The 20815-nt window shown below is 35.5% G+C and overlaps 1 protein-coding gene across 1 annotated transcript in view; it reads right to left on the reverse strand.

Annotated features, from left to right (window-relative positions):
• The window catches only part of si:dkey-237h12.3 (teneurin-3), a 627006-nt gene extending 606518 nt beyond the window's left edge, over positions 1–20488 (reverse strand). The window contains exons 1-2 of the mRNA XM_061892022.1: positions 20364–20488; positions 15618–16033 (exon numbers count right to left, since the gene is read on the reverse strand). The gene's annotated coding sequence lies outside the window, so the exon portion shown is untranslated. The remainder of the gene's footprint in view (positions 1–15617; positions 16034–20363) is intronic.
• Positions 20489–20815: the final 327 nt, after the last annotated feature.

The following is a 20815-nucleotide window of genomic DNA, read 5'->3' on the forward strand; positions in this document are numbered from 1 at the left end:
GGGGCTCGGCTGGGGGTGGCGGGTTCAAGGCGCAGATTAAAGTGGGAGGAACCCTTTGAAACCCATTTTAAAACTTTATTTCTCACTATGTGGGTTGAATGATTTTATACTATTTCACCCAAACTTGAATTCAACTTGGTGCATGCAAAATAACAAGTGCAACTGTCAGGTTCAAACACCGAACTATCTATTAAACAAGACAAGAAGCGAGGAATCCAACAAAGACAGGATTTAATTTAGCTCATGAGGAGAGCGCGTGGACCTGCGCCCTCGTACAATGTCACCCCACGCTCTGAGGAACAAGTTCCACGCCTCCCCATTCATTCCCTGATTACATAGCTGCAGCTGCTTCTAAGGGGAGGGGTCTATTCAGTAGCTTAGTGGTTATAGTGTCCGTCCTGTGATGGGTAGGCCGGGAGTTCAAACCAAAAAAATATATAAAAATGGAACCCATTCCCTCCCTGCATGGCACTCAGCATCAAGGGTTGGAATTGGATGTTAAATCACCATAAATGATTCCCGGGCACGGTCATCGCTGCTGCTCACTGCTCCCCTCACCTCCCAAGGGGTGATCAAGGGTGATGGGTCAAATGCAGAGAATAATTTCGCCACACCTAATGTGTGTGTGAGAATCTTCTGTACTTTTTAATCATGCAGCAGCTGCACTGGCTCATAAACAGTTCAAACAAAAGGTGCTTGGAGCGGTGTCAGGTTTCCCCCCTCTTTGCTCGTAGATCTCGGGTCCTGATAAGGCCCTTCCTGTGGCTGTCCATACCTGAGAAACCGACACCTCTACGGCGCATTCCATCGCACACCGTGAAGATTTACAAGCTGTCCACCTTTTGCTTGATAAGATCAAAGACAGCGTTGTAAGCGCCAGTGGATAGTAACCCGGGCAAACGATCTTCACGCAGGGCAACCTGAACTCCTACAAAACCAACTGTGTAATAACTTATATACAATTATTCTGACAGTAACCTAATTTCTGGACTATAATGCACACTTAAAATCATTTAAATGTTTTCTCAATTTTGATAATGCAAGGCAGTGCTTCTCAATGATTTCCTGTCATGATCCCCTCAGACGGACCCCCCCTGATTTAATGACTATTAAGAACACCCAATATGAAAATGATACGATAACAGGAGAGAGAACGGCATTTTGATTACCGTATTTTCCGGACTATAAGGCGCACTTACAATCCTTTTTTTTCGTCAATACTCAACAGTGCGCCTTATAACCCGGTGCGCCTAACATACGGAATAATTCTGGTTTTGCTTACCGACCTCGAAGCAATTGTATTTGTTACATGGTGAAATGATAAGTGTGACCAGTAGATGGCAGTCACACATAAGAGATACGTGTAGACCGCCATATGACTCGAGTAAAAAAACGCCAACATTTTATATGTCCCATTGAAAATATAGAACATTACACATGGCGATCAAAAATCCGTCAAAATGTTTTAGTACGACTTTGGTAAGCTATGAAGCTGCACCGCTTGAAGGATTGTTGGCGCATTAAACATTTAAGTACTATTATGGCGTGTGTATAAGGTAAGACATTATCTGGCGTTTTGAGTTTCACAGTAGTATGCAAAAGCAACTTTTCTTACCTTCTGGTACAAGCTGATCTGTATTTGGGATCTGCATAAATCCTGAAAAATTGTGCGCATCCGCCTTTGTAGTCCTGGCGACACCATAGTCGATAGAGAACAAGAAGAAGTTTATCTTCTTGTTATGGGACATTCACCCTCTGATGTTGTTATTTCTAATATAAAGTAGTGTAAAGTTCTTATATATCTTATATATAACTTTTATCTGTGAGTAAACTAAAGCACTAAAACATACCGGTGTAGTGAGTTTACATTATTCACCCAAGGAACTTTAGTTATTAGAGAGTTCTGGTCAGACATTTTTTACGCCACCTGCTAGGGGGACAGTGCCAATGTTGAGGGAAATGTGCTTCATCCTTAACAGTGCCGGAGCAGCAGGGGGCTAGGTATAAGTATGCAGCCATACCCTTGCTGTAAATGTTCATATGAAGTGCCGCGCCATTCATTCTGTTGCATTTTACATGTGGCGCTTCATGCAAGTTGCGAGTGGGGAAAGAACACCAAAAAACACAAAAGTAAATAATATTAATAATCAATTAAAAATTTTATTTTTGCAGCACTTTGTTTATACACAAGCATGTTCAACACACATTGCTTTGCACCAGTTTAAAACTGGAGAGTACTAAACATTTTACCTCATCTAAGAAAAATAGATGTACAAAATAATTATTTTGCAACTCAACGCCAAAAAAACGGAAATGCTGATTATCGGTCCTGCTAGACACCGAACTCTATTTAATAATACAACTCTAACATTTGACAACCAAACAATTAAACAAGGCGACACGGTAAAGAATCTGGGTATTATCTTCGACCCAACTCTCTCCTTTGAGGCACACATTAAAAGCGTTACTAAAACGGCCTTCTTTCATCTCCGCAATATCGCTAAAATTCGCTCCATTCTGTCCACTAAAGACGCTGAGATCATTATCCATGCGTTTGTTACGTCTCACCTCGATTACTGTAACGTATTATTTTCGGGTCTCCCCATGTCTAGCATTAAAAGATTACAGTTGGTACAAAATGCGGCTGCTAGACTTTTGACAAGAACAAGAAAGTTTGATCACATTACGCCTGTACTGTATATACCTTTATATACATATATACCTATACTGTATGTACCTTTATATACATATATACATACATATATACCTATACTGTATATACCTTTATATACATATATACATACATATATACCTATACTGTATATACCTTTATATACATATATACATACATATATACCTATACTGTATATACCTTTATATACATATATACATACATATATACCTATACTGGCTCACCTGCACTGGCTTCCTGTGCACTTAAGATGTGACTTTAAGGTTTTACTACTCACGTATAAAATACTACACGGTGTAGCTCCATCCTATCTTGCCGATTGTATTGTACCATATGTCCCGGCAAGAAATCTGCGTTCAAAGGACTCCGGCTTATTAGTGATCCCCAAAGCCCAAAAAAAGTCTGCGGGCTGTAGAGCTTTTTCATTTCGGGCTCCAGTACTCTGGAATGCCCTCCCGGTAACAGTTCGAGATGCCACCTCAGTAGAAGCATTTAAGTCTCACCTTAAAACTCATTTGTATACTCTAGCCTTTAAATAGACTCCCTTTTTAGACCAGTTGATCTGCCGTTTCTTTTCTTTTTCTTCTATGTCCCACTCTCCTTTGTGGAGGGAGTCCGGTCCGATCCGGTGGCCATGTACTGCTCGCCTGTGTATCGGCTGGGGACATCTCTGCGCTGCTGACCGCCTCCGCTTGGGATGGTTTCCTGCTGGCTCCGCTGTGAACGGGACTCTCGCTGCTGTGTTGGATCCGCTTTGGACTGGACTCTCGCGACTGTGTTGGATCCATTATCGATTGATCTTTCACAGTATCATGTTCTCATAGTCATTATTGTCACCGATGTCCCACTGGGTGTGAGTTTTCCTTGCCCTTATGTGGGCCTACCGAGGATGTCGTGGTGGTTTGTGCAGCCCTTTGAGACACTAGTGATTTAGGGCTATATAAGTAAACATTGATTGATTAATTGATAATTAAAAAATGTATAAGAATAAGGCAACATATGATAAGTACAATTAAAAAAATAGTAAAAAATAATAATAATGTTACTAATAATAGCAATACATAAAATAGAAATGAAGCACCTAAAAAGAGTTAAAAATGTTGAGTAAAAAGTCTGATTAAAAAGTTTATTTAATTTTTTTTTAAACATCAGGCTGTTCCACAGATGGGGGCCACAGAGGCTAAATGGCGCCTCACCGTGGGTCTTGGTTCTGGTATTTGGTCACGCTAAAAGGCCAGTGCCAGAGGACCTCAGGATAATAATAGAACTTTCAAATCCGGCCAGAAGCGAACGAGGAGCCACTGCAAGTAAAGTCTGTTTCTTAAAAAGATTTAAAAATATATATTTTTTTGGAACTATATGGAAATAATCGGATCCTTAGCTGGCCTGCAAGCGCAAAAATAAACTAGCCAACGATAACAATAAGAACAATAAAAACTTTGAGAAAATAGTCGCGCAAAGGAGATGAGATTAATTTGTTCTTAATTGCCATCATACAAGTGTAAAAAGAAGCTGAGCACTGTTAACAGCAAAATATTAAAAATGTAAACTAAAGATGTCCAATAATGGCTTTTTGCCGATATCTGCTATTCCGATATGTCCAACTCTTAATTACCGATTCCAATATCAAACGATACCGATATATAGAATGGTGGAATTAACAGATTATTATGCCTAATTTTGTTGTGATGCCCCACCGGATGCATTAAACCACGGGTGTCAAACTCTGGCCCCTAGGCCAAAATTGGCCTTTGAGGTAATATCAAATTAAGATGAGAGCTAGCCCGCTGGTATCATACAGCGGCGATGCCTCTGTAACACTGCATTCACCGCTGATACTCATACTTGCCAACCCTCACGATTTTCCCGGGAGACTCCCAAAGTTCAGTGCCACTCCCGAAAAGCTCCAGGGGCAACCATTCTTCCGAATTTCTCCTGATTTCCACCCGGACAACAATATTGGGGGCGTGCTTTGAAGGCACTGCCTTTAGCGTCCTCTACAGCCTGTCGTCACGTCCGCTTTTTCGTGCTGGTCCAGTCACATAATATATGCTGCTTTAACACACACAAGTGAATGCAAGGCATACTTGATCAACAGCCATAAGGCTCACACTGAGGGTGGCCGTATAAACAACTTTAACACTTTTACAAATGTGCGCCACACTGTGAAGCCACACTAAACAAGAATGACAAACACATTTCGGGAGAACATCAGCACCGTAGCACAACATAAACTCAACAGAACAAATACCCAGAACTCCTTGCAGCACTTACTCTTCCGGAACGCTACAATATACACCCCCACTACCAACAAACCCCGCTCCCCTAATTTTTATTTGCATTTTATTCGATATGCCTTTGATATTTTTTAGTCATTATTATCATTTGAAACTCAATTGTGCATGTCACTATAAAGTTATACAAACCTTGCTTGTTTAATAATCAATGCAAAACTTGTTTGGGTACCTATTAAAAGGTTAATTTGTTCAACCTTGGCCCGCGGCTTTGTTCAGTTTTACATTATGGTCCACTCTGTATTTGAGTTTGACACCCCTGCATTAAACAATGTAACAAGGTTTTCCAAAATCAATCAAGTCAAGTTATGGACAAAAACGCCAACATGGCACTGCCATATTTATTATTGAAGTCACAAAGTGCATTATTTTTTTTTTTAACATGCCTCAAAACAGCAGCTTGAAATTTGGGACATGCTCTTCCTGAGAGAGCATGAGGAGGTTGAGGTGGGCAGGGTAGGAGGTAGCGGGGGGTGTATCATGTAGCGTTAGTGCTGCAAGGGATACTGGGTGTTTGTTCTGTTGCGTTAATGTTGTGTTACGGTGCGGATGTTCTTCCGAGATGTGTTTGTCATTCTTGTTTGGCGTAGGTTCACAGTGTGGCACATATTTGTAACAGTGTTGAAGTTGTTTATACGGCCACCCTCAGTGTGACCTGTACTGCTGTTGACCAAGTATGACTTGCATTCACTTGTGTGTGTAAAAAGCCGTAGATATTACAGTATGTGACGGGGCCGGCATGCAAAGGCAGCGCCTTTAAGGCAGTGTTTCTCAAAGTGTGGGGCGGGCCCCACCTGTGGGGAATAGAGACATGACAGGTGGGGCGCGAGGAACGGGAGGGAATTTCACTTTTAAAAAAAATTTAATTATTATATTCTTGCAGCGGCAATGACCAAGAAGAACTCGGAGTTGGAATATAATTACAACACTTTATGTACATATTTATATACATATTTATATCATATTTACATGTTTATAAAATACGTAACTACAATCTCCATTCACAGACAGAGTCCCACTGCTTTTAAGAGCGGACAAGCGAGACAAAAGCCGAGTTTTTTTTTCATTTTTTATTTGTGGCGGCCGTAATTCCTTTGTGGCGAGCCGCCTCAAATAAATGAATGTGTGGGAAACCCTGACTTGAATGTTACTTGATATTCAATAAATTTGAAAATGTTAAGCTTGGCATTAGCGTTCTGTTGTGGCGAGGGGGACAGGTGGGGCTTGAAAACTCCCCCTTGTCCAAAGTGGGGGATGACAAAAAAAGTTTGAGAACCACTGCTTTAAGGTTTTTTGGTGCTCTGTAATTCTCCCTACATCCGTGTACACGGCGGCGTTTTAAAAAGTCATAAATTCTACTTTTTGAAACCGACACCGATAATTTCCGATAATACATTTTAAAGCATTTGCCAGCCAATAATATCTGCAGTCCGATATTATTGGACATCCCTAATGTAAAGCCCTTTTCAACTTGCTCAATACATTTGTCAAAATACAACAATAACATCATTGAAAATATATTTTTGGGGCTTTCAAAGTTGACGCATTAAACACAAAATATCTTGGCATTGTTTACGCGTCGACGCACATTAATCACTCCATTTATTTTAAGCCAACACACTCCTTTATATTTGCAGATACTTGAAAGGCGGCATGGGTCGTCAAAATATCCCCCGCCATGTCATGGGGCGGCACAGCTCGGTTGGTAGAGTGGCCGTGCCAGCAACTTGAGGGTTCCGGGTTCGATCCCCGCTTCCGCCCTCTGAGTCACTACCGTTGTGTCCTTGGGCAAGACCCTTTACCCACCTGCTCCCAGTGCCACCCACAGCGTAAAGCGCTTTGAGTCACTAGAGATAAAGCGCTATATAAATATAAATCACTTCATGACTTTAGCTTGAATATTTTAGTAGAATTCTCCCACCTTCGAAGTAAAATATCCTCTCAAGCAAAACATATATTTGAGGCCACAGCTAGCAAAAACACCACAAGTACATCAACAACGTTAGAGAAGCACACCCGTCGCAATATTGTAAATTGTGCTTAATAGTGATTCATCGCAAATAACATGATTCAAAAGTTTAATTAATAGAATTTAGAAAATTAGAAAAAAATCGTTTTACTGCACACATTTTTTTATGTATATATTTTTTGCATAATTACTAATTATATTGAGTGAAACTTGCTTGTCAGTCCAAGGAATTTGGAATTTACACAAATCAGTCCCATTCATCCATCCATCCATTTCCTACCGCTTGTCCCTTTCAATGATAATGTTGTTAGCTAAACTTAGCTAAATCACTATCATTAGCTGGCAACACAAAAAGCTAGCGTATAGCCCGGTTGGTAGAGCGGCCGTCCCAGCAACTTGAGGGTTGCAGGTTCGATCCCCGCTTTCGCCATCCTAGTCACTGCTGTTGTGTCCTTGGGCAAGACACTTTACCCACCTACACTGCTTTAAATGTAACCCAGATATATGGTTTCACTATGTAAAGCGCTTTGAGTCACTAGAGAAAAGCGCTATATAAATGCAATTCACTTCACTTCATTAGTGTGTGTGGTGTGATGCATCAATAAGAACATTTCATTTTACAGTAATCAGGACCGAAATATTTACTGTTATTGTTATTATTATTATTATTATTATTATCATTATCAAAAAGTACTTACACTGAAAAACTTCTGACAACGTCTATTTTTTTAAATAACTAAAAAACATTTGCAAAATTAACATTAGAAACGCCACTATTTTGCTTTTATATTCTCCCTATGCTTCACTTATCGCGTTTTGGTCCAAATATTTTATGTTTTAGTGGCAAAGATTTTATCGCTTTAGATGTTGGTTTGTACTGTAGCACTTTAAGATTCATTTGAATAAAAAGGGCATAATAAAAAAAAATCATTATAACTATTATTTCTGGCGGGCGCAGCGTCACCCTACTCCAGGGGTCACCAACGCGGTGCCCGCGGGCACCAGGTCGCCCGTAAGGACCAGATGAGTCGCCCGCTGGCCTGTTCTAAAAATAGCTCAAATAGCAGCACTTACCAGTGAGTTGCCTCTATTTTTTAAATGTTATTTATTTACTAGCAAGCTGGTCTCGCTTTGCTTGACATTTTTAATTCTAAAAGAGACAAAACTTAAATAGAATTTGAAAATCTGAGAAAATATTTTAAAGACTTAGTCTTCACTTGTTTAAATAATTTCATTTATTTTTTTTTTTACTTTGCTTCTTATAACTTTCAGAAATACAATTTTAGAGAAAAAATATAACCTTACAAAGGATTTTAGGATTTTTAAACACATATACCTTTTTACCTTTTAAATTCCTTCCTCTTCTTTCCTGACAATTTAAAATCAATGTTTAAGTTTTTGTTTTTTTAATGTAAAGAATAATAAATACATTTTAATTTAATTCTTCATTTTAGCTTCTGTTTTTTCGACGAAGAATATTTGTGAAATGTTCCTTCAAACTTATTATGATTAAAATTCCCCAAAAATATTCGGGGCAATCTAGAAAATCTGTAGAATATAATTTAAATCTTATTTCAAAGTCTTTGGAATTTCTTTTAAAATTTTTGTTCTGGAAAATCTAGAATAAATAATGATTGTATTTGTTAGAAATATAGCTTGGTCCAATTTGTTATATATTCTAACAAAGTGCAGATTGGATTTTAACCTATTTAAAACATGTCATCAAAATTCTAAAATTAATCTTAATTGGAAAAATTACTAATTATATTCCATAAATTATTTTTTTTTAATTTTTTCAAAAAGATTCAAATTAGCTAGTTTTTCTCTTCTTTTTTGGGGTTGAAATTTGAATTTTAAAGAGTCGAAATTGAAGATAAACTATGTTTCAAAATTGGATTCTCATTTTTTTGTGTGTTTTCTCCTCTTTTAAACCGTTCAATTAAGTGTTTTTTTCATCATTTATTCTCTACAAAAAAACTTCCGTAAAAGGAAAAAAAAAGTACAACGGAATGACAGACTGAAATACCCTTTTTTTTTAGATATATAGATTTGTTTATCAAAGGTAAATTGAGCAAATTGGCTATTTCTGGCAATTTATTTAAGTGTGTATCAAACTGGTAGCCCTTCGCATTAATCAGTACCCAAGAAGTAGCTCTTGGTTTCAAAAAGGTTGCTGACCCCTGCCCTACTCTATTCAGCGGCCCTTGAACGCACCGTCTCGTAGTTGCTCAGACAGTAATGTGTTTGTATACGTTTAGTTTGGGGTTTGTTGTGTCCTAAAGGGGAAGACGTTAATGTCTCTTGTTTTCATGTTAACATCCAAGCTAGCGAGCTGGCGCTAGTCAGTCTGCGAGTTTATTGAACTGCAGGCATCAATCACGGTGGTTCCACCATTTTAATTTAAAAACGGTAAAAAAAAAATGAAGTTTTACCACACTAATACCATTTATTGCTACATTCCTAAAGGCGAGTTACAACAATTTAAGATGTTAGCACCCTCTTGGCAGCCGCTTAAAGGTTGCAAACTGCTTTTTAAGTTCAACAAAGTTAACAAATGTTAGCTTTAAAAAAACACAAGTTAACCACTTTCAATGGTAATGATAAAATGAAGAAAACCCTTTTAAGTTTGAACGCCGACTTTTAAAAACAAGTTAACCACTATTAATGGTAACACTTTAAATCATGGTGTCAAACTCTGGCACACGGGCCAAATATGGCCCGCCGTACAATTTCATGTGGCCCTTGAGGCAATATCAAATTAACATTAAAGCTGGCCCGCCAGTACTATAAAGGCTCTGCCTTAAGCGTTGTCTACAATGTGTTGACACGCCCACTTTTACTCCATACAAACAGCGTGCCGGCCAAGTCACATGATATATGCGACTTGTACACACACTTAAGTGAATTCCAAGCATACTTGCTCAACAGCCATACAGGTCAGACTGAGAGTGGCCGTATAAACAACTTTAACATTGTTACAAATATGCGCCACACTGTGAACCCACACCATACAAGGATGACTAACACATTTTGGGAGAACATCCGCACCGTAACACAACATAAACACAACAGAACAAATACCCAGAACCCCTTGCAGCACTGACTAACCACCAAAACCCGCCCCCCACCACCAACTCCACCCATCTCATTATTATTTTATTTTAAGATTTATTAGCCTGTGGAAAAATGTAATGTTGATATTTACCTCAGAAGGCTGCAAATAGAAAAGAGGCATTAAATGTTTTATTTAAATTGTATTTATTTTTGCGTTTGCTTTTTGAATGTTGATTTTGCACTATTAAGTTATATAATTATTTGCGTGTTCCATATTCATTGTTCAAGCAAATCAGTTTAGCAAACTGAGCAATAATTAACAATTTATTCATGCACTTTCTCTTGTTACTTCAGGGCTTGAATGTTTGATTAATTCATTATTGTTATTTTATTTTCAATTTTTTTATTAGCCTGTGGACAAAGTTTATTTTGATATTTACCTCAGAAGGCTGCAAATAGAAACGAGGCACTCAATTTTTCTTTCAATTTTATTTGATATGCCATTGATATTTTTTAATTATTATTATTATTATTTGAAACTCGATTTTGCATGTCACTATGAAGTTATATAAGCCTTGTTTGTTCAATATTTAAGGCAAAACTTGTTTGGGTCCCTATTGGACGGCGTGGCGCAGTGGCCGTGCGCAACCCGAGGGTCACTGGTTCAAATCCCACCTAGTACCAACCTCGTCACGTCCGTTGTGTCCTGATCAAGACACTTCACCCTTGCCCCTGATGGGTGCTGGTTGGCGCCTTGCATGGCAGCTCCCTCCATCAGTGTGTGAATGTGTGTGTGAATGGGTGAATGTGGAAGTAGTGTCAAAGTGCTTTGAGTACCTTGAAGGTAGAAAAGCGCTATACAAATACAACCCATTTATCATTTATCATTTATTTATTAAAAGGTTCATTTGTTCAACTTTGGCCCGCGGCTTTGTTCAGTTTTAAATTTTGGCCCACTCTGTATTTGAGTTTGACACCCCTGCTTTAAATCAATAAAAACCTCTTAAATTGTAATTGTCATGACAAAGATGTGACAAAAGTGTAAAAAGAAGTCAACCACGGCAAAAACAATAAGAGTGGATTGAAAGTTAAATGCAGTCGCTGACACAAAAGTAAATAACTCTAAGTTGACATTTTAAAAAATAAATGTGCTTGTTACTGTATTACATATATGTTTGTATCATGTATACAAAACCTTGGTAGAAATATAATTTAAAAAATTAGTACGCACGTTTGCGGTCTCATCCGCGGAGTCCGCGGATAAACTGCGGGTCGGGGGGGTGACATGACGAAAAGATAGATTTTAATTAGATTCGGGCGGGTGGCGCTTGAATCATCCGGAAATATTTGATATACATGGTTCTGGGATCGGTATCCTTTGCCATTCAAAGAGCCATTTAGGACCCGTGTCATAAAGCGAAGAAGACAATAGGAGACACTGATAGTCTCTAGAATGACTGTCGGCAGTCACCCAGATAATAAGTAATAGGGCGTGCTATGAAGTCATTGACTTTGTCGCCCTCTATAGCATGTACGTTCTGCTTGTCAGTCCAGCATCATGTTGTGTGTGGCTTCCGCGGCAACACGACTGCAAGGCATACTGAGTGACACAGAGTACACTAATGCTTGTGATATAAACAATTTTAACACTCTTACTAATATGCGCCACGCTGTGAAGCCACACAATACAAAATTGACAAACACATTTCGGGAGGACATCCTCACAGGAACACAACATAAACGCAACACAAAAAATACCCAGAATCCTTTGTATCCATGACAATTCCTGACTGTTTTATACACCCCGCTAGCAGCAAACCCCGCCACCCCCCACCCCGTGCGTCGGTAAGGTGGGCGGGGTTGGGGGCGCGGGGGTGTAAAATATATTTGGGATGTGTCACGGATACAAAGGATTCTGGGTATTTATTGTGTTGCGTTTATGTTGTGTTACTGTGAAGATGTTCTCCCGAAATGTGTTTGTCAATCTTGTTTGGTGGGGCTTCACAGCGTGGCGCGTATTAGTAAGTGTTAAAGTTTTTTATATCACAACCATCAGTGTACTCTGTATCACCCAGTATGCCTTTCAGTCTTGAACGTGTGATTGCGGAAGCTGCACACAACATGTTGCCGGACTAACAATGGGTGTGTACATGTTGTTGAAGGTGTCAAAGGGAATGGCTTCACAGCACGCCCATATCCTTGTCATCAGGATGAACGCCAATTGGATAATCGCGAAAACTTTAGAAGCTCCAATTGTCTTCGTTACTCTGTGAAACGGGTTTAGACAGCTCTGTGAGTGGTAAAGGTGGCCAACCTCTGATGTATTTCAGCAGGCGGGTGGCGGGCGGATGCGTTTCTGATAAAATGGTGGTTCGGGTGTACGGCGGATGGATGACGGCTTTGGTGACGCGGTTGCGGATGATATAATTGCCTATCCGCGAATCTCTAACGCACGTACAACACTTAAAACCTTTAGCATGTCTGTAGGTGGAATTAAATGATGGAATGGATCAAGTTAATAAATCCAAAGAAGCAGCAATATGATTCAATTTAAGAGACTGTTCAAACTCTTCTTCACAAAGACTATAAGTAATTTATCAATAAAATGGGAATATAACACGATTCTACTAGTCGGTATCCTAATGACAGCAGACCTTGTCCTGTAAGTGATGTTTTATAATGTTTATTAGCTCTCATTGTGAGAAGTTATAAGTGATGTAATGGAAAAAAAAGCGAATGTTGGGATGCGCTTTTGAAAGTAATGCACTGCGTATGCTTAAAATGACCAAAGTACATAAATATTGAATGCTATAATAAATGGGATTGTTGCTATATTACATATATACTCACATCATGTATATAAAACCCTAATGAAAATCTCATTCAAAACATTAGTATGAACGTACAACACTTACAACCTTTAATGTGGAATTAAATGATGGAATGCATTAAGTAAAATAAATCCAACAAAGCAGCAATATGATTCACTTTAAGAGACTGTTCAAATTACATCTCACTGTACATACATACATATCACAAGGTAACATATTTTTATTATAGCAGGACATGTTGCAACACATTGACTCAAAGACAACTTTCTACCATAAAATAAGAGTACTGCACAAGTGTGGGATATCAGCAGTTAAGTGACAAAATTACAAAAAAAAATAAATAAATAAAATCAATATTTGTATATTTTATAGGAGAAATATAACCTTAGAGGAACATCTAATTTAAAACATTTGAATGCACGCACAACACTTAAAACCTTTAGCATGTCAGTTTGTGGAATTAAATGATGGAATGGATTAAGTAAAGAAATCCAACAAAGCAGCAATATGATTCAATTTAAGAGACTGTTCAAACTCTTCTTCACAAGGATTACAAGTAATTTAGCAATAAAATGGGAATATAACAAGACTCTACCAGTCTGCATTTTAAATACAGCAGACCTTGTACTGTAAGTGACGTTTTATAATGTTTGTTGGCTCTCATTGTGAGTAGATAACAGTAGATATCAGTAAAAGCAAATGTTTGGATGCGTTTTTTAAATTAATGCACTGTTTATGCTTAAAATGAGCAAAGTACATACAAGTTAAATGCTGTCATAAATGTGCGTGTTAATATATTACATATATACTTACATCGTATATATAAAACCCAAATGAAAATGTAATTTAAAACATTTGTACGCATGTACGGCACTTAAAACCTTTAGTATATCAGTATGTGGAATTAAATGATGGAATGGATTAAGTAAAATAAATCCAACAAAGCAGCAATATGATTCACTTTAAGAGACTGTTCAAAATACATCTCACTGTGCATACATACATATCACGAGGTGACATATTGTTATTATAGCAGGACATGTTGCAACACATTGACTCAATGACAACTTTCTACCATAAAATAAGAGTACTGGAAAATGCACAAGTGTGGGATATCAGCAGTTAAGTGACAAAATCACACAAAAAAATGCAATATGTATATATTTTATAGGACAAAATATAACCTTTGAGGAAAATCTAATTTAAAATGTTTGTACGAGTGCACAACACTTAAAACCTTTAGCATGTCAGTATGTGGAATTAAATGATGGAATGGATTAAGTAAAGAAATCCAACATAGCAGCAATATGAGACTCTTCAAACTCTTCTTCACAAGGATTATAAGAAATTTGTCAATAAAATGGTAATATAACAAGCGGTAGAAAATGGATGGATGGATGGATAACAAGACTCGACCAGTCTGCATCTTAAAGACAGCAGACCTTGTACTGTAAGTGATGTTTTCTAATGTTTGTTGGCTCTCATTGTAAGTAGATATCAGTGATGTGGGGGAAAAAAACTAATGTTTGGATGCTTTTTTTAAATTAATGCACTGTTTTTGCCTAAAATGAGCAAAGTACATACAAATTAAATGCTATCATAAATGTGCTTGTTACTATATTACATATGTACTTACATTGTGTATATAAAACCCAAATGAAAATGTAATTTAAAACATTCGTACGCACGTACGACACTTACAACCTTTAGCATATCAGTATGTGGAATTAAATGATGGAATGGATGAAGTAAAATAAATCCAACAAAGAAGCAATATGATTCACTTTAGGAGACAAAATACAAGTGTTGGCGAACTATTATGATGAACACCTTGAACCCTTGTTTCCCTTTTTTTTTTTTAGATTATTTATGTATTTGACATTTGTTGACGTACTAAGGTATATTATTTATTTATTATTTATTTATTCACCGTTAATATTGCTAGGATAAGAAAAGGGGTTGATTAATAATAATAAAAATAATAGATTGTATTTGGTATAGCGCTTTTCAGGGTACTCAAAGACGCTTTACAGGATAAAAATTAAAATATAAAACAGTTCAAAGTAAGAATACATAATACATAATGCTGGAAATATAAAAGCAGTACATAGTAATAAAACATAACACTGAACATTACGAGACGGGACATTGGAAGACACAGAATTAAATAAGCTCTGCTTCTTCCTACTCCTTTTCAGAAGTGCTGTAATGAAACAACTGCAAATGAGAGATGAATCGAACTGAAACTGAACTGAACTGAATATTTTGTGTAAAAACATATTCATAATTTACCTTTTCATGTCCACGGGATTAAATAAGTGTTAACTTCTTCTCACTCCTTTTCAAATATGTAAAAAAATTAACAATTAAAAAAGGAAAGTCCATTGCTAATTTTGTTTATTTTTTCCTTTTTTATTCTCCATTGTTTTAATGTTGTTATAATGGCTGTTAAGACTATAGCACTGTATTGGATCAGGCTTGCTCTTGTTTTTTTGTTTTTGTTTTTTTTTTGCATATTTGAAATAAAAAATCAATCAAATCAGATGAAAAAATAAGGATCTATTTTTTTATATATATTTATTTTCTTCTTTAAAATATGAGTTTTAATGGTATTTAAGCACACAGAAAGCGGACCGGTGCGTCATGAGCGCGCCCGCAGCAGCGACGGTGGCATTGCGCGCGCACCGCGCGTGCACAAATCCCCGTTATTACCGACAACACACTGCGCTAAAAAAAGATTTAAAAAAAAAAAAAGAACACAAAAACATCAAACTCACCCACGTCAAACTTTCCCGGGTCCAAAGTTTGTCCCCCGCGAAACGCGGTGAACCGTGCCCCACTTTAGAGGTCCGTATCGCGGGGGTCCGGGAGACGCGCGGTCCGGCGCGAGAAAGCTCACCTCCTCGGCTTCCGTGGATCGTCTGCACCGAGGTGAGGGTTTCTACTCTCCGGGGGGGGGGGGAAAGGAGGTCCGGATGGGAGTCGCGGATGAGGATGCTGCGTCCTCCGGAGCGACGTGCACGTGTCAGCTGGTGAAGTGCGCCTCCCGCCGCGCGCCTCTGCTCCACCTATCAGCACCGGAGTGGGCCGAGCGTGACGGCGAGGGGAGGGGAGTGAGGGGGGGGGGGGGGGGGGGAGGATACGGGGGTGGTTCCGATGATGATGATAATGATGATGATGATGATGTTTACAGCTGCAACAAAATGACCCAACGTGACCTTTGCAGTTATAAATAACTCCAAATATTCAAACAAATATATGTTACTGTGCGGTGGCAAATGTAATTAAATTCATAATTACATTTCATTAAAAAATATATTGTTTTAGGATTTTTTGGTATCAGTAAAGTAAATTGCATTATTTCACTTTTTTATTCATTCATAGTTCAATATGAACATAGCTAATTCTATTCATAATTAACCACTCAGTTATTCAATGTAAAAGAAAGGTAAAACAACAAATACGATGATGCTTCCAACAATAACAATTATTGTGATTATATTATTACAACAAACAAATAAAATAAATGATGATGATTAAAAAGTACGACATTTATACCTATACCATAGTTATATAAAAAAAAGTGAAATATAAGCTCCTGTAATGTGTTGGCGACTTGTCCAGGGTGTATGCCGCCTTCCGCCCGAATGCAGCTGAGATAGGCTCCAGCGACCCTCCATGACCCCAAAAGGGACAAGCGGTAGTAAATGGATGGATGGAAATATAAGCTCAAAATATGTATAATGATATTCAAATATTACATATATATATATATATATATATATATATATATATATATATATATATATATATATATATATATATATATATAAACATTAATTCATTATTATTATTATTATTTTATATTATTATTATAACAGCAAAATATAAAATATTATCATCATAAATATTTATATGAACTTGTATTTTAGAATTCAATTATGGTATAGTAAAAACATAAAATAGAATAGTCTTTATTGTCATTCTATTCTATGATATTTGTACTAATGCCACAATGAATACATTAAAAATTGTAAACTTCAAGCTTAAATAATTGTTTTAATAATAATGATAATAATAATATTACATGACATCATATATTATTATTTTTACTATAACTTTAATAATTCCAGCTTATTTTTCCAAAATGTTTTGACTTATTATGGTATTAGTACGAATATGCACTTGTTCATTGTCATTTACATTGATTCACTTTTTTATTAATTCATACATTAATATGATCTTTGATGTAAGAATATAGCTAATTAAATCAACCACTCAGTTATTCAATGTCAAGGGAAGTTAAAACAATAATTACGACAGTAATACTTCCCATATAAAATATTATATTAAAACTGAAGCAAACAAAACAATTTTTTAAAAAGTATGACATTTATTCCATGCATAGATATCAAAAAAATTGGAATATGACCTCAAAATATGTATAATGATAATATTAATAACATTAATACTAGTAATATTAATACTCATAGTAATATAAATTATACCATTAGTTAATTAAAAATTATTATTATAACACTAAAATCATATAATTTAAATATTTATTCGAACTTGTATTTTAGGATTTAATTATGGTATAGTACAAACATAAAATAGAATAGAATTGAATATTAGTTAATAAAATATTGTCATTCTATTCTATCATATTTGTACCAATACCATAATTACTAAATTAAAAATTGTAAACTACAAGCTTAATACTTATTTGTATTTATTATAATAATAATAATAATAATAATAATAATAAAAATAATAATAATAATAATAATAATATATAAGTAGTATTATATTTTTGTTTTGTTTTTTACATTACATCATATATTATCGTTATTTTTATTTGAACTATAATAATTTCATTATATTTTTCAAAATGTTCCATTTATTATTATGGTATCAGTACAAATATCATACTTGTTCATTATTATTCATATTAATCATTTCACTTTTTTATTAATTCATAGATCAATATGGATCTTTGGATGTAAGAACATAGCTAATTAAACTCATAATTAACCACTTAGTTATGCAATGTAAAATAAATTTAAAACAATAATTATGATAATTATATTTCCAATAAAAATAATAATTATGATTATATTACTAAAACAAACAAATAAAATAAATGATTCAAAAGTACGACATTTATACTTTTACCATAGTTCTCTAAACATTTGAAATATAAGCTCAAAATATGTTTTATGATAATATTATTAACATTATTACTGATACTATTATTATTAGTAATATAAATAACATTACTTAATTAAATATTATTCCAACATAAAGATAGTATTATTAAATATATATTTATTTGAATTTGTATTTTAAGATTTCATTATGGTAAAGTACAAACATCATAAAATAGAGTCGTCTTTATTGTCATTCTATGACATTTGTACAAATGCCACAATAAGTACATTAAAACTTGTAAACTACAAGCTTAATACTTATTTGTATTTATGATAATAATAATAATAATGATAATAATAATATATGAGTAGCATTATATTTTCTGTTTTGTTTTTACATTACATCATATATTATCGTTATTTTTATTTTAACTATAATAATTTCATTATATTTTTCAAAATTTTCCATTTATTATTATGGTATCAGTACAAATATCATACTTGTTCATTATTATTCATATTAATCATTTCACTTTTTTATTAATTCATAGATCAATATGGATCTTTGGATGTAAGAACATAGCTAATTAAACTCATAATTAACCACTTAGTTATGCAATGTAAAATACATTTAAAACAATAATTATGATCATTATATTTCCAATAAAAATAATAATTATGATTATATTACTAAAACAAACAAATAAAATAAATGATTAAAAAGTATGACATTTATACCTTTACCATAGTTCTCTAAAAGCTCAAATATGTTTTATGACAATATTATTAACATTATTACTGATATTATTATTATGAATAATATATATAATATTAATTAATTAAATATTATTCTAACATAAAATATTATTATTAAATATATATTTATTTGAACTTGTATTTTAAGATTTCATTATGGTAAAGTACAAACATCATAAAATAGAGTTGTCTTTATTGTCATTCTATTCTAGGACATTTGTACAAATGCCACAATAAGTACATTAAAACTTGTAAACTACAAGCTTAATACTTATTTGTATTTATAATAATAATAATGGTAATTTTATGCTATTCTTTTTTTTTTACATTACGTCATATATTGTTATTATTATTACTATAATAATTGCATCTTATTACAGATTTTTTATGTATTATTATGATATTAGTACGAATATCATACTTGTTCATTATTATTTATATTAATTATTTCACTTTTTTTAAAATTAATTCACTGCTGAGATAGGCTCCAACACCCCCGCGACCCCGAACTGGACAAGCGGTAGAAAATAGATGGATGGATATATTAAGGGTTATTATGAGGTGGCGACTTGTCCAGGGTGTACCCTGCCTTCCGCCCGATTGTAGCTGAGATAGGCGCCAGCGCCCCCCGCGACCCCGAAAGGGAATAAGCGGTAGAAAATGGATGGATGGATGGATGTCCTCGGCTAGCGTTATGGACAAATTTTGCTTTGTTTTACTTTTGTTGCCTTATTTGTGTTTGACTTTATTAAATGTTTGGGTAGAATTTTAATGAAACAAAACAGTTTTCTTTTAAGTAATATAAAAATGTATCCTAGCGATTTATCTATTTTATGGAGGATTGTAACTTATCACAGAGCAAGTTATTAAAAAGTATTGATTTTGAATGGAGAATTGACTCTGAATCGAATGGTTACCTCTCTCTCCCCCCAAAGAATCAAATGGAAAGATTCCCGGCCCTACCTGATACACAACATTCTATTTTATACTCTTTTATTCTTACCTGTGAAAGATGTCCTTGGCACAATGTGCAGCCATCCTTGCTTGCAGTTGCAGAAATATTTCCAAACAAAGATAAGAATTGTTAAGAATGAAAATTGATCTTTTTCTCCTTTTTTTTCTCTTTAAATAGTGCAAAAGAAGACAAATGCATTCCATCGGGGCAATTCTCGCCAAAAGATGAACATTCCTGTAATATTTGAAGAAACCGTAGGCTGTAAAAGGAGTTCATTGCCGATTACTTACAGTCAGTGAACGCATCACCGCTGCCCATTTAAACAACAGCACTAAATTGGTAAAAAAAAAATACAATTGAAATTGTGATATACACATTTTAACTACTAAACTGTTAACATTTCTGAATGAAAAGGTGTGTGTCCGACTAATGACTATTATGGGATGCAGCTGCGTTCAAAGTGTGAATGATGAGGTAGAACAGAAACAATTTTAATAATCCTGAATCCAGATTCGGATCAACCTCAAAATCTAATCACGTGTTCCTTATCCCATTTCTGACAGTTCCTGAAAGTTCCACCAAAATCCACACATTACTTGATGAAATATGTTACTAACTGACTGACAGACAAACACCTGGCGGAGGTAATGAGATGGACATACCTGAATCATCCCCGTGTTTTGCTCTTGTTGTTGATAAAAACTTCTTGTAATCCATTTTAACATGCACCCCGAATGGGACAAGCGGTAGTAAATGGATGGATGGGTGGGTGGACATGCTTGCCATGCTGGCCGGCGCTTCTTCTTCAGGCTGCTACTTTATGCAGCTGCTGCCTCTCTGGTGGACTCCGGTACTGCGCAGTACTTCCCAGAGATACATGCTAAATATATTTTTTCTATTTGCTAGCCTAAATATACTTTTTATTTTTTTTATGTATTAAACATTCTTCACCGATGAGAGGATTTGGCTAGCATCGTTTTGTCCTGCTAATTTCAGCGATCCTTGAACTCACCGTAGTTTGTTTACATGCACAACTTTCTCCGACGCTGCCACAGAAAGACGAGTTTTATGCCACTCCTTCTTTCTCCCATTTTGTCCACCAAATTTTTTGCAC

This window comes from Nerophis ophidion, linkage group LG29, assembly GCF_033978795.1.
Source record: "Nerophis ophidion isolate RoL-2023_Sa linkage group LG29, RoL_Noph_v1.0, whole genome shotgun sequence".
In the NCBI taxonomy this organism is placed as follows: Eukaryota; Metazoa; Chordata; class Actinopteri; order Syngnathiformes; family Syngnathidae; genus Nerophis; species Nerophis ophidion.